The following is a 12,723-nucleotide window of genomic DNA, read 5'->3' as shown; positions in this document are numbered from 1 at the left end:
TAGATGTTTTTCTGGAACTTTCTTGCTTTTTTGATGATCTAAAAAATGTTGGCAATTTGATCTCTGGTTCCTCTGCCTTATCTAAAACCAGCTTGAACATCTGGAAGTTCACAGTTCATGTACTGTTGAAGCCTGGCTTGGAGGATTTTGAGCATTACTTTGCTAGCATGTGAGATGAGTACAATTGTGCTGTAGTTTGAACATTCTTTGTCATTAGCTTTCTTTGGGATTGGAATGAAAACTGACCTTTTCCAGTCCTGGGGCCACTGCTGAGTTTTCCAAATTTGATGGCATATTGAGTGCAGCACTTTCACAGCATCATCTTTTAGGATTTGAAATAGCTTAACTGGAATTCCATCACATCCACTAGCTTTGTTGGTAGTGATGCTTCTTAAGGCCCACTTGACTTCACATTCCAGGATGTCTGGCTCTAGGTGAGTGATCACACCATCGTGGTTATCTGGGTCATGAAGACCTTTTTTGTATAGTTCTTCTGTGTATTCTTGCCACCTCTTCCTAATCTCTTCTGCTTCTGTTAGGTCCATACCATTTCTGTCCTTTATTGTGCCCATCTTTCATGCTCAAGAAAGCATGAAATGTTCCCTTGGTATCTCTAATTTTCTTGAAGAGATTCTAGTCTTTTCCATTTTATTGTTTTCCTCTATTTCTTTGCATTGATTGCTGAGGAAGGCTTTCTTATCTCTCCTTGGTATTCTTTGGAACTCTGCATTCAAATGGGTATATCTTTCCTTTTCTCCTTTGCCTTTAGCTCCTCTTCTTTTCTCAGCTATTTGTAAGGCCTCCTCAGACAACTATTTTGCCTTTTTGTATTTCTTTTTCTTGGGGATGGTCTTGATCACTGCTTCCTGTTCAATGTGATGAATCTCTGTCCATACTTCTTCAGGCAATTTGTCTATCATATCTAAACCCTTGAATCTATTTGTCACTTCCACCATATAATTGTAAGGGATTTGATTTAAAGTCATACCTGAATGGTCTCATGGTTTTCCCTAGTTTCTTCGATTTAAGTCTGAATTTGGTGATAAGGAGAAAATCCACCACAGGCAGATATATGAACGAACAGATTTAGGTGTTAGGATGGCAACAGCCTTTTGGGGTGAGGTCTAAACTAAGCTGACTTTGGCAAAGAAGCTGCTCTGACTCCTGGCTCGCTGAAAGGTCTACAGTGCTACCTCGGCTTGTGCCACCACTGCCAGACTCCTTGATTCTAAGCAGTTACCAGTGGAGGCAGGAAGCCAGCATAACCGGACAGCTAATGTAACAATATGGTCAGTGCTCTGGACCTCTACTGGGAGCCGACTATGGCTTCTGACATAATTATTTGCCAAGTGCAAAAACCTTGAGGATACTAAGGACAATCTTGAAATCCCTTGGACAGGATGAATTAGGCCTCTCCATAACTCTTTCCACTGGAAACATGCAGTGAAAAACATTCCAGGGTGTGCAGTACCAACTTGTATAAAGCATGCTGCAGAGCTGGGGACACAAGAGGCTCTCTTGTTTGGAGAGTCCGAGGCAGACTGTCAGGGCGGCTCCTCTGCTTGTGACAGTGCCCCAAAGCTGAGCAGACCAGCAGGCATGTGGCTATTTTCTGAAGAAACAACACTGTACTAACGGGTACCCACAGAGTAGCCACCCTTCATGTGCAGAATCAGAGGCCAGAGGTCAAGCACCCATGGCAAGCCATCTGGAAGACTTGGCTCGACACCTCTCAAGAAGAATGTCTCCCTCCAGCAGCCCTTTGATGACAGAGCAGAGTGCAAGGGACAAACAGATGGTCACATTCTTCTGAGACAAGTGTTGGTTCCCAGAATGCTCCTGGGGAGACAACGTCCCAGAGCCTCATTTATGAGCAAAGGTAAATAAAAGCTGCCATGCCACAGAAGCATCCTGTCAAGTTAGACATATATTTAAGAGAGGAGATTTGGAGGCATGACAAAGGGCATGCAGACTGAAAGATCAAGGCAATGGATGACTGGGTGACAGAGAAACAGGAAGCAAAGGCCACATGGAAAAGGCCAAAGTTGCATGCTGAGGAGGGACAGTGGGGTAGCTACGGTCTGTATCAGTAACAGAGATCGCCTGGCTGCTTCTTGGCTTGAGTCGCTCTCTCAGTTTCTCAGACTGGATGGATGTGTAGCATTCAGCAGCATAACTGGGGGACGGTGGTGATATTTATAAAGGGGGAACTGGTGAATGGATACTGAACAGGAATGAACTGGGTGTGCCGTTCTGGAATGCACCATGTACACCAAAGGGAGGTTGCCGTATTATCTTGGATAGATAACAGGGGAGAGGGAGGGCTGGGAGACAGGAGGACTCTCACGTCCAGTTCTTAGATACTAGAGAGCAGGGAACAGTCTGGTCTTGGCCTTTTAGTCAAGAAATTGGATGCTCACTTTCTGCTTGCCAGTTCACCTTCTCCAAAGCCTCAACAAATTCTTCAAAAGATATGGCACCATCCCTCTCTAGATCAGCCTCCTGAATGGTCCTGTCTGTGATGCCACCCAGCTGCTCATCCGAGACATTCACTCCAGCCATCATGCAAAGAACCTGGAATAGCTCATTGTGGAAGATTTTGTCATTTTTATCCAAATCATATAGTCGAAAAGCAAAGTACAGTTTGTTGCTTCGGCTGTTAAGTGGTTCTGGTCCATTCTTATCTTTGCACTTTGCACTATCTTCAGTGGGTCAGAAGTGAGCCAAAGATTTTATGAAGCCATGGAAGCCTGCCTGATCTTTTCCGTCTGGAAAGAAGCCGCTGATGAGCCAGTCCCCAAGTGGCTTGATGACAAGTCCTGGAATCCACTGGAAATCTTCCCAGCTGAGGGTCCCATTCTCACTTTTGTCCAGGCTGGTGAACTGGCTGTAGAGGTAGATGATTTGATTGTGGGAGAAGCAGGTCTCTGTCTTGATCCTCCTCAAGCTCTTCCCTCCACAGTGACATGGAAGCCTGAGACCCCATTCGCACATGACAGCTCCTCAGGGAGCCCCCACACCTTTAGAAACAGTGTAGACTAAAGACAAAAGGAATTGTACACAAATATTATACTTTAGTTGGTAAATTTTTTCTTTACAAGAGAACGAGTTAGAAATTCTGAAACTACTTTTTGTGTATACTAGGATTGAACAAATACTTTGTGGATGATTAGTCACCTTTGGAGAAAGGAGTTCCAAATAAGGAAAGAGGGACATCAAGAATCAATCCCTTGGTGTTAGGTTAGAATCTAAAGTACCACTATAAATTCATACATGTATTTTCACACACACACACATATGCAGGTAGTTAGGCACAAAATATGTGCACATATGCATTTATGAGTATTCAAACGTACTTCCTAGCTCTGTCATCTGAGAGTGCCTTAGAAGCAATGACACTCTGGTAACATTTAAGCATATCTAGTGCCTAGAACTTGCTTCTAAATACCACTCTGTAATAAAAAGAAACCAGGACTCCTTTCCAGGACTGGGCTGGGGAAAATAGAATACAAGCTTGGAATATCTTGAGAGGCCAGAAAGCAAGAAAGTACTAAAATAATAATAATGCCATGTGAAAAAGGCATAGGAACCAACTTGAAGGAGCTCCCAATGGCCAAATCTGGGACAGTAAAATAATGATAGTAATAGATTATAAGACACAGCATAAAAGAAATATCCAGGAGTCTATACTGACATAAGTAAACTGGGATAAGTAAATAAATACATTGGGGTGAGTAGCTATTCCTTACAGAAGGATTCTAACTAATAAATATAGAAATAGTGATGGAAGGTGTTTTAAATCACCGTTTAGCCAAATGTGACAGCAAAATTTTTTACAGGCAATATGTATGGATGTAAGAGTTGGACTATAAAGAAAGCTGAGTGCTGAAGAATAGGTGCTTTTGAACTGTGGTGTTGGAGAAGACTCTTGAGAGTCCCTTGGACTGCAAGGAAATCCAACCAGTCCATCCTAAAGGAGATCAGTCCTGGGTGTTCATGGGAAGGACTGATGTTGAGGCTGAAACTCCAATACTTTGGCCACCTCATGTGAAGAGCTGACTCATTGGAAAAGACCCTGATGCTGGGAGGGATTGAGGGCAGGAGGAGAAGGGGAGGACAGAGGATGAGATGGTTGGATGGCATCATCAACTCGATGGACGTGGGTTTGGGTGGACTCCGGGAGTTGGTGATGGACGGGGAGGCCTGGTGTACTGCAGTTCATGGGGTCGCAAAGAGTCAGACACAACTGAGCGACTGAACTGAACTGAATCACTGGATGCTAAAATAGTTGGGTTATTGTGCTGAGAAACAGGATACTTGCATAGTTTCAAAGTTTCTCCCCACAAGATACTTGTTGATTATAAAGAGAAAATAGTAACTTGAGCTGCAAATATTGGGCAGACACAGTCTTAACCCAGGGATCAAAGTTAACATCAGCAGTAAAAAGGCATGCCTCTGCATGAATCCCCTGACAGGAAGCACTGAGATAACACTTCTGTGGGGTTCTTGCCAAAAATTAGTAACTTCAGTCTAATCACAAGACAGTGTCCAACTTGAAGGACATTCTAGAAAATAACTGGCCAGTACTCTTCACAAATATTAAGGTCACGGAAGGCAAAGACTGAGGGACTATAACAAACTGAAGGAGACTAAGGAGATTTGACAACTAAACCCAATGCGAGATCCTGGATTGAATCCTGGACCAGAGAAATGACATTATTGGGAAAATTGATAGAATCCAAACAAGGTTACTGTATCAGTTAATAGTATTTATCAGTGTTAATTTCCTGGTTTCAATAAGTATACTATGGTTATGTGAGATGTTAACATTAGGAAAACCTAGATAAGGATTACATGTACTCTATTTCTTGGTGACTTCCCTGTTAAGTTTAAAATTATTTCAAAATATAAAGTTAAAAATAAATGTATACTCTTAGCCATAGATATTTCACAGTTGAGACCTACACCCCAATGCCTATGACACATATATGGCTTCAGGAAAAGGTAAGTTCAACCAGGAAATGCTTAGTACACAGTTTATTTACTTTAAATAGCAAAATTTAGATGGCCACAAAAATCTCTCAGATGATGAGAAGTTGCCATGGTATATGACACTTTGGCCCCTAATGTACCATCATGGCATAGATTCCCATTTCAGAGTGTGGAGTCAGTTTGTCAGAGCAGTTCAGTCTGATCCCTTGCTGAATGCTTATCTGTTCTCATCAGTCAAGACCCCTGGTCCAGGCTCAGATCTGCACACACTTGGAATGTTCACATATTCTTCCTCTATACAAACTTAACGCAGGCATTCCCAAGAAGGTTACAACATTCTTTCCCACATAGTCCCTGCCGCCCCAGCTGATCAAAGTCAGCATTTGAGCTGAACAGTCTATTGCTGCATTTGGCCTGCAGTCAAGTCTCCAGGACTCTTGGAGTCTAAGTTCTTGCTTAGATTCTGCTGTCTAGATAGACAGGCATGGAAGTCACTCTTCTGCAAATGTGGGAAGAGGCTCCAGCAGTCTCACCAAGCGTCCCTCTTCAAGCCTCCCCAGCGATGCAGAGCATGATGTCAAATGGTCTCTGTGGTATGGGATGGAGATGCTTGCTATGAGATGGCAGAGGTTTATCAGGTTCCAGAGAAACAATGAAACCTAAATCCTTATCATCAGGGTTGACAGTTAACTTATTCCAATCATGTTCACAGTAATATTCTTTGTCAGACTTGATACAATGAACCAGGAAAGAACATCAGAGATTCTTTGTCATTTCATAGCCTGATAGTAGTTTCCTTACTTACCACACTGTGGCATCTAGGGATATTAAAAATAAGAATCTGTCAAATCCTACTTTTCTTCTTACTAAGGGGGTGCATTTGAAAGACGGGGGCATTCCAACAGGCTTATTCAGAAGTAAACGGAGGACATCATTCCAATTCTGGCCCACGCCCCTTTGGTCGTAGTCCAAAGCTATAAATGATAACCATATTTATTCTTCCTTTTTTTATCAAGAAGAAAAAAATCAGCCTTATCAGAAGGCAGCTTCTGAGAAAAACTCATCTAGCTCACAGAAGAATTAGAAGGCTGAGAATGGAGTTTTGAGCCATAAGAGATTAAAGACCAGAGTTAGCAGGAGGGTTGTTTTCAATACTATTTACCTGCCCTGGTGATAAAGAGGTACATGCTGCTTCACCCTCTCCCCCATCCCCAACTCTGTCTTCTCTTATCCAGTCTCTCCCTTCCTTCCCTTTATTCATGCATTCACATTGGGGATTTCAGTATTCTACTGGTTTGTAAGAGTTGGGACTAAGAAATGCTACCACGCCTTTCCTTTTCTATAAAAGAATTACACATACCACAGTGTCCTAGACAAGTCTTGTTTTGCTTTTACAAAATATCTTCATAGTTTTGCAAGCTTTCTCAGAAGTATTCTGTTGTTTTATGACCTGTCTCAATAAGGTACTGTCCGTAGAAGTCAAGTCTGTCTTGCTTCAGCTTAGGTATTTCCCTTTATCTCATCTAGTTTGCTCCTTTAAACCAGTTAACAAAAATTTCTAACTTTGGCATGAGAACCTTTGACATACAAATTCTTTCCTAAACCTAAGCCTTCTATTCCTCCATTCTGCCTAAAGAAATAATTTCAAATCCTTAATCCAGCTACTCTCCAGCCTCTGTACAATCTGGTCCTAACCTACCTTTCCAGATGGATTTCCCACAGATCCTTCATGCAGACCAAACTCCATGTGCTTCTCTAGAAAATATCCTGCACTCTCAAAGCAATATTGCCACTTGGAATGCCCTCTCCCCTACTGTAGCCTCTTATTTATTCCTTCACTTTGAAGTAAGTACTAGGAGGATACAAAAATGAATGAAACATAATCTCTGCCATCGAAAGTGCATGACTACTAGAGGAAATTATATGGTATTGAATGTCAGGTGTTAATACCTAACTGGTGTAGGGTGTTAGAATGGAGTAAATTGTTAGGATTAAACTTCACAGTAAAGGAGCATTTGAGAAGACCTTGAAGGATGGGGTGCAATTTTGAAAAGGATTACAGGCTGAGGAAACCACAAGGGCGAGCACACGGAGGCAGGAGAAAACGGAGTGCGTATACATGTATTTTGAAAGTTTGGTTTGGCTGCAGTGGTTCAACAGACCAGATCCTGAAGGATCTTGTGTGTCAGACTAAAAAGTTTGAATGTATTCCATAGGCAAGGGAAATTATCGAAAGGCTCTGGGCATAGAAATAACATGATCACAAATAGCAGTGCTTTATGAAGATACGAGGCTAGGTATGTACAGGATTAATTTCCTCCATTTCTAGAGCCTCGTTCATAGTATCCCAGGGAGAGAAAAGCCTGGCTTGAGTTTCAAATCTAAGACTGGAGGAGTGGTGATGCCTCTCACACTCTCCTCTTCACTCACCTGTTTAGTCTTCACAGCAGGTAGACAGATTTGGGAAACTGGCTGTAAGTAGTTTGTGACTTTGTAGCTGCTATTCCAATATGGTATTTTTCTTGGAGCATGTTCGCACAGCACCTGGCATGTGGAGTGACCCCAGCAAATACTTTTTTCCTCTATACCCATTTTCAAGGGCCATTAGAAGCAGTTAGCTTTTGACATTATGTTGGCTCCCCTGCTCTCCGCCACAAACTGCGGAAAGCATTAAAATCTTGACATCCCATGGAACATCACACTTGTTCATATTTTCCTCCTTTGACTGAGGAACTGGAAGTAGCAAGTACTTCAGAGGCTTCAGACATCAGCAAGCCAGGAGCCAATGCTAGGTACCTTATCAGTCAAGGTCCAGTCAGGAAAACAGAAAGCACCCAGTTATTTTAAAAGAGAGAAGGTATTATAAGACTGGCATGGCAAATGGGAAACTGAGGTGACACAGAGACAGTAACTGCAGAAAGCGGCTGACACTCTGAGGGCAAAAGCTAAGAGGGAGCAGCTGGCACAGAAATGTTTGCAGAGTCCTGGCAGTACCAGTGCAGTGTGTGGAAGGATAGGCTTGGAACTGACAGACACAGCTTAAGAGCCAGCACGATAGCTAAGGACAGCATTAGCCAATGAGTCTGGTTTATATTAAATATTGTGAGTAACAAAGAAAATTCCCTGTTGCAGACTTTAGTTTCTTTCTTTGTAAAACATTACCCTGGCTGTGGAACAGCCAATAAAATTACTTGTTTGTACACATCATTACAGAACATTCTCAGGTTGACATTCTCTTGCATGCCTGAGACATTTCATTGTTCAAAGTATAAGCAGACAATAAGATATTAATACTACTCGCAATAAAAAGGAACAAATTGCTGATAATACAATAACTTGGCTGGATCTCAAAGGCATAATGGGTGAGTGAAAGAAGCCAGTCTCAAAAGGTATGACCCATTTATATGACACTTTCAGAAAGACAAAACCATAGTAATGGATGACAGATGAGTGGTTGCCAGGGGTAGGAGTGGGGGGACTTTGCTGGGATGATGGAAATGTTCTGAATCCTAAGTGTGCTAGGATTACAGCAGTCCATGCATGTGATAACATTCATAGAGCTGGAATTTGAAAAGAGCCAATTAAAAAAAGGAGGAACTTCCCTCGTGGTCCGGTGGTTAAGATACCCTGCTTCCACTGCAGGGCAGGCCTGGGTTCGATCCCTGCCCAAGCAACTAGATTCTGCATGCCACATGATGTGGCCAGACAGTTTTTTTTTTTTTTAAAGAAAAAAAGAGGGGGAGGGGTAAAGAAGCAACATGCATAGCTTGTGTGCGAGAAGGTTGGCTTTTTTTTTATTTTGCTGTGGTAAAGTCAAATAGCACCCTACCCAGCTTTTGCCTGAGTCACAAGGGGCACGTGTCCCTCAGCAGGAGACCAGATGCGCAAAAGCTCTTCAGTCAGTGGGGCTGAGGCAACTGAAGCCCCGGCTCAGCCTCAACCTTGGAGCCCCCAGCCAAGGGCCAGGCACAGAGGGTGAGGGTGGAACCGCCTCACACTTGAGGGCTGTGCTGAGTCTCATGCTGCCAGCTCCTATGGTCTGGGGAAGTTATTTGTGCTATTTGCAGCACTTCAAAGCCTGGCCTGCTTCTCCCCCACTCATATCTTTATTTGGTGCAAGCGACCTTTGAGGATTGATGCTAAGTGGCCCTGGGCAGTGACCCCACCAATTGGCAAAGCTAGCCACCAGGGAGGAAGAAGGTCCTCACTGGCAGTAACCTCACAGTGACTGTAGTCTGGTGAGCCTTGTTTTGTGCTCTTCTGGACAGGCCAGAGCACTTCCTGTGAATAAATAACAGAGCAGCGCTGGGAACTGTGCCCCGCCTCCCCCAGTCTCCCCGTAGCCTTCTTTTCCATCCATGAGAATACTTTCCACATATGCTTCAAAATATAATTTTAATGTGCTCTGTACATTTAAATTACTTCATTAATATGATTCCATTAAACAAAGGATTGTTGAACTTTAAAATACACGTCATTTTGCATTCCATCACACTGAGAATTTTTGTTCAGTTCTAGCTGAGATCATGGAGAAGGCAATGGCACCCCACTCCAGTACTCTTGCCTGGAAAATCCCACAGATGGAGGAGCCTGGTAGGCTGTAGTCCATGGGGTCGCTAAAAGTCGGACACGACTGAGTGACTTCCCTTTCACTTTTCACTTTCATGCATTGGAGCAGGAAATGGCAACCCACTCCAGTGTTCTTGCCTGGAGAATCCCAGGGACAGGGGAGCCTGGTGGGCTGCCGTCTATGGGGTTGCACAGAGTCGGACACAACTGAAGCTACTTAGCAGCAGCAGCAGCAGCTGAGATCAAAAGGAGAGCGATTCTCTGTGGTTCCACAGGGTCTTTCAGGAGGCCTCTCTGAGGGTGAAAAATGCACCACTGCTATTGCCACTGCCGTTCAAGCTCTGCTCACTAGGAGCGGATCTCATACACAAACTGTCTATCAATCTATCAATGGTATGTGATTCAAAAGTGAATGAGCAGGTACTCTTTTGTATCTGGCTTCTTTCACTCCACATGCTTTTTTGGAGGTCAATATTATGTGTATCAATAGCATGCTCTTGTTTATTACTGTATAGTATTCCATGGTATGAATATAGTACTCCACAACTTGTTTATCCATACTGCTGTTGGTAGTTATTTCTAGTTAGGGGTTTTGGGGGGCTTTTATGAAAAAACGTATTATACATATCTCTGTGAAAGGCTTTTTGTGGACACTCATATTTCACACTTCCATATACTTAAAGAGAGAATTAAAAGGTAGACACAGTCTGCAAATAAACACTGGAGAGGGTGTGGAAAAAAGGGAACCCTCCTACAATGTTGGTGGGAATGTAACTTGCTGCAGCCCACTATAGAGGACAGTATGGAGGTTCCTTAAAAAACTAAAAACAGAGCTACCATATGATCTAGCAATCCCACTTCTGGGCATATATCTGAAGAAAACTCTAATTCCAAAAGATACATGTACCCCAGTGTTTATAGCAGCACTATTCACAATAGCCAAGACATGGAATCAACCTAAATGTCCATCAACAGATGAATGGAGAAAGATGTGGTATGCACACACATGTACACACACAATATGGAACGATGGAATAGTACTCAGCCATTACAAAAGTGAGATGCTGTCATCTGCAGTAACATGGATGGACCCAGAGATTATTACACTAGGTTTACACTAAGTAAATAAGTCAGACAGAGAAAGACAAATGCTATATGATATCATTTATATGTGGAATCTAAAAAATAATACAGATAAACTTATTTACAAAGCAGAAACAAAATTCACAGACATAGAAAATAAACTTATGATTACCAAAGGGGAAATCAGAGGGAGGGATAAATTAGGAGTATGGGATTAACAGATACACAGCCTTATATATAAAATAGATTTTAAAAAAACACAAGGATTTACTGTACAGCACAGAAAACTATATTCAGTATCTTGTAATAACCTATGATATAAAATAATATGAAAAGGAATGTATTTGTGTATAACTGGATCACTTTGCTATACATCTGAAACTAACAGTATTGTAAATCGACTACAATGTTTTAAAAGTAAAAAAAAAAAATTTTAAAGGTGGACACTTGTTTAAGTTCATGTGTTTAAGTTCAGACACTACTAGTCTCTGAAGTGGCTACACCACTTTCAATTCTCCCCAGCAATTTTTGAGAGTTTGAGTTGCTTTACATCTTTGCCAACACTTGGTATTATTAATCTTTTACATTTTAGCCCCTAGTATATCACTGTGGTTTTCACTTGAATCTTCCTGATGAGAAATGATACTGAGTGCCTTTGCATTTGCATATTGGCCTTTTGTAAAGTGCTTCTCAGGAGAATTGAGGAAGTGGTGGTGCCAATGTCAGGGAACAGAAATAAACGTATGACTGGGAAAAGCAGACATAACAAGGATAAGGCCATTTTTCCCAGTGTGAATATTTGTACATGTGCTTTAAATAGACATTAGTGTATAGAGTGGTTAAAAGAAGAACTCAATAGGCATCTATTCCTAAATATCTTCCTCTTAGCCTACAAACCACTGTCCAGAATTCTGCTTGAGAGATTTCTTTCTTTGGGTTTATCACCAGGAGTTCTCAGCATGGAGATGTGAGCTCGTCTGTGGGCTTCTCTCCAGCTTCACAACTGACCAGGAGAGTGATGTGAAGGCTTTGGGTATGTGAGGTGCTGCATTCAGGCCTGCTGGGGAAGTATGAAGGCCTTGCTTTGCCTGGTAGAGTGTGATTATGAGGGAGAGACCAGGAAAGGGACAGGGAGAGCCTGCGATGGGCCCTAGACTTTGACTTACCTCATCCTTTTGTTTTCCCCATGGTTGTACACTTTGGTAAAGGTTGGAGTTGAGAAGAAAGGAAAGAGAGCAACACAGTATGAGTTTAACATGATGTTATTAAACATTCTGGGAAGATAGGAGGCCAGTGTCAGCCAGCAGGAGACTTTGGGACAGTCTCAAGGGAATAACAATGCTGTGTAATTGTAGCAGCGAGAGTCATATGTGAAGAAGGTATGCCAGACACCTTTAAGCCTTTCAGAAAGATCACAGCACTTCCTATTTGTGTACAACACATACACACACTCCAGTGAAGAAAAATCTGAGGCAGACAAGTTCCCCTCTATCTCGCAGACAGGCCATACTCCGTGCAGAAATGCAGACTCAGTCTAAGGACAACAAGCCCCAGGGCAGGATGTGAATAAGATTTCAGATCACCTTACCTCACTAGGAGCCCAGAGTGGCTTGCAGTGGACAGTTTTGCTGTATTCAAATGTGCCGCAGCATTGATTCTCTAGTAAACATTTCTCGTGTTTAAGACAGCATGATAGTAATAAATCAGCTCTGAAAGTTGACTTCTATAAATGCCATGTGGTATCGGTTAGATCACAAACCAAAGCCAATTTTTCAAAACATTTCCTGCTGGAATACCCACAGCATTTTAACAGATGTCTTCTGGAAAGTTTTGAAGCAAAACAAGCCCCCATCAGCATATAAAATAAAACTGAAAAGAAAGTAAACTGTGGGTAGATTGTTTTTTTCTTTTGGCAGTAACAGAAAGATAGGAGAAAGTCTTGAGATCTTTGGAGAAATACTTGTTCATAGCCATGAAAGTGTAGAAATGAACTTTTTCTCACACACACCCCACAAGAGAAATTGGGGTTTTGGAAAATATTCTTTCATTATTCACGAAAAATATTTCTTTGACAGCTGT

General features: G+C 42.2%; 1 protein-coding gene and 1 pseudogene across 4 annotated transcripts in view; one reads left to right on the top strand and one right to left on the bottom strand.

The window, feature by feature from the left end:
* NHS (NHS actin remodeling regulator) overlaps window positions 1–12,723 on the top strand; it is a 345,791-nt gene that overhangs the window by 313,793 nt on the left and 19,275 nt on the right. The gene's annotated exons all lie outside the window — the stretch shown is intronic.
* Window positions 2,401–2,986, bottom strand: LOC139181201 (calcineurin B homologous protein 1 pseudogene; annotated as a pseudogene).

The sequence above is a fragment of the Bos indicus genome, chromosome X, assembly GCF_029378745.1.
Source record: "Bos indicus isolate NIAB-ARS_2022 breed Sahiwal x Tharparkar chromosome X, NIAB-ARS_B.indTharparkar_mat_pri_1.0, whole genome shotgun sequence".
In the NCBI taxonomy this organism is placed as follows: Eukaryota; Metazoa; Chordata; class Mammalia; order Artiodactyla; family Bovidae; genus Bos; species Bos indicus.
The sequence above is the reverse complement of the archived record's forward strand: the minus strand, read 5'-3'. Positions and strand labels throughout refer to the sequence as shown.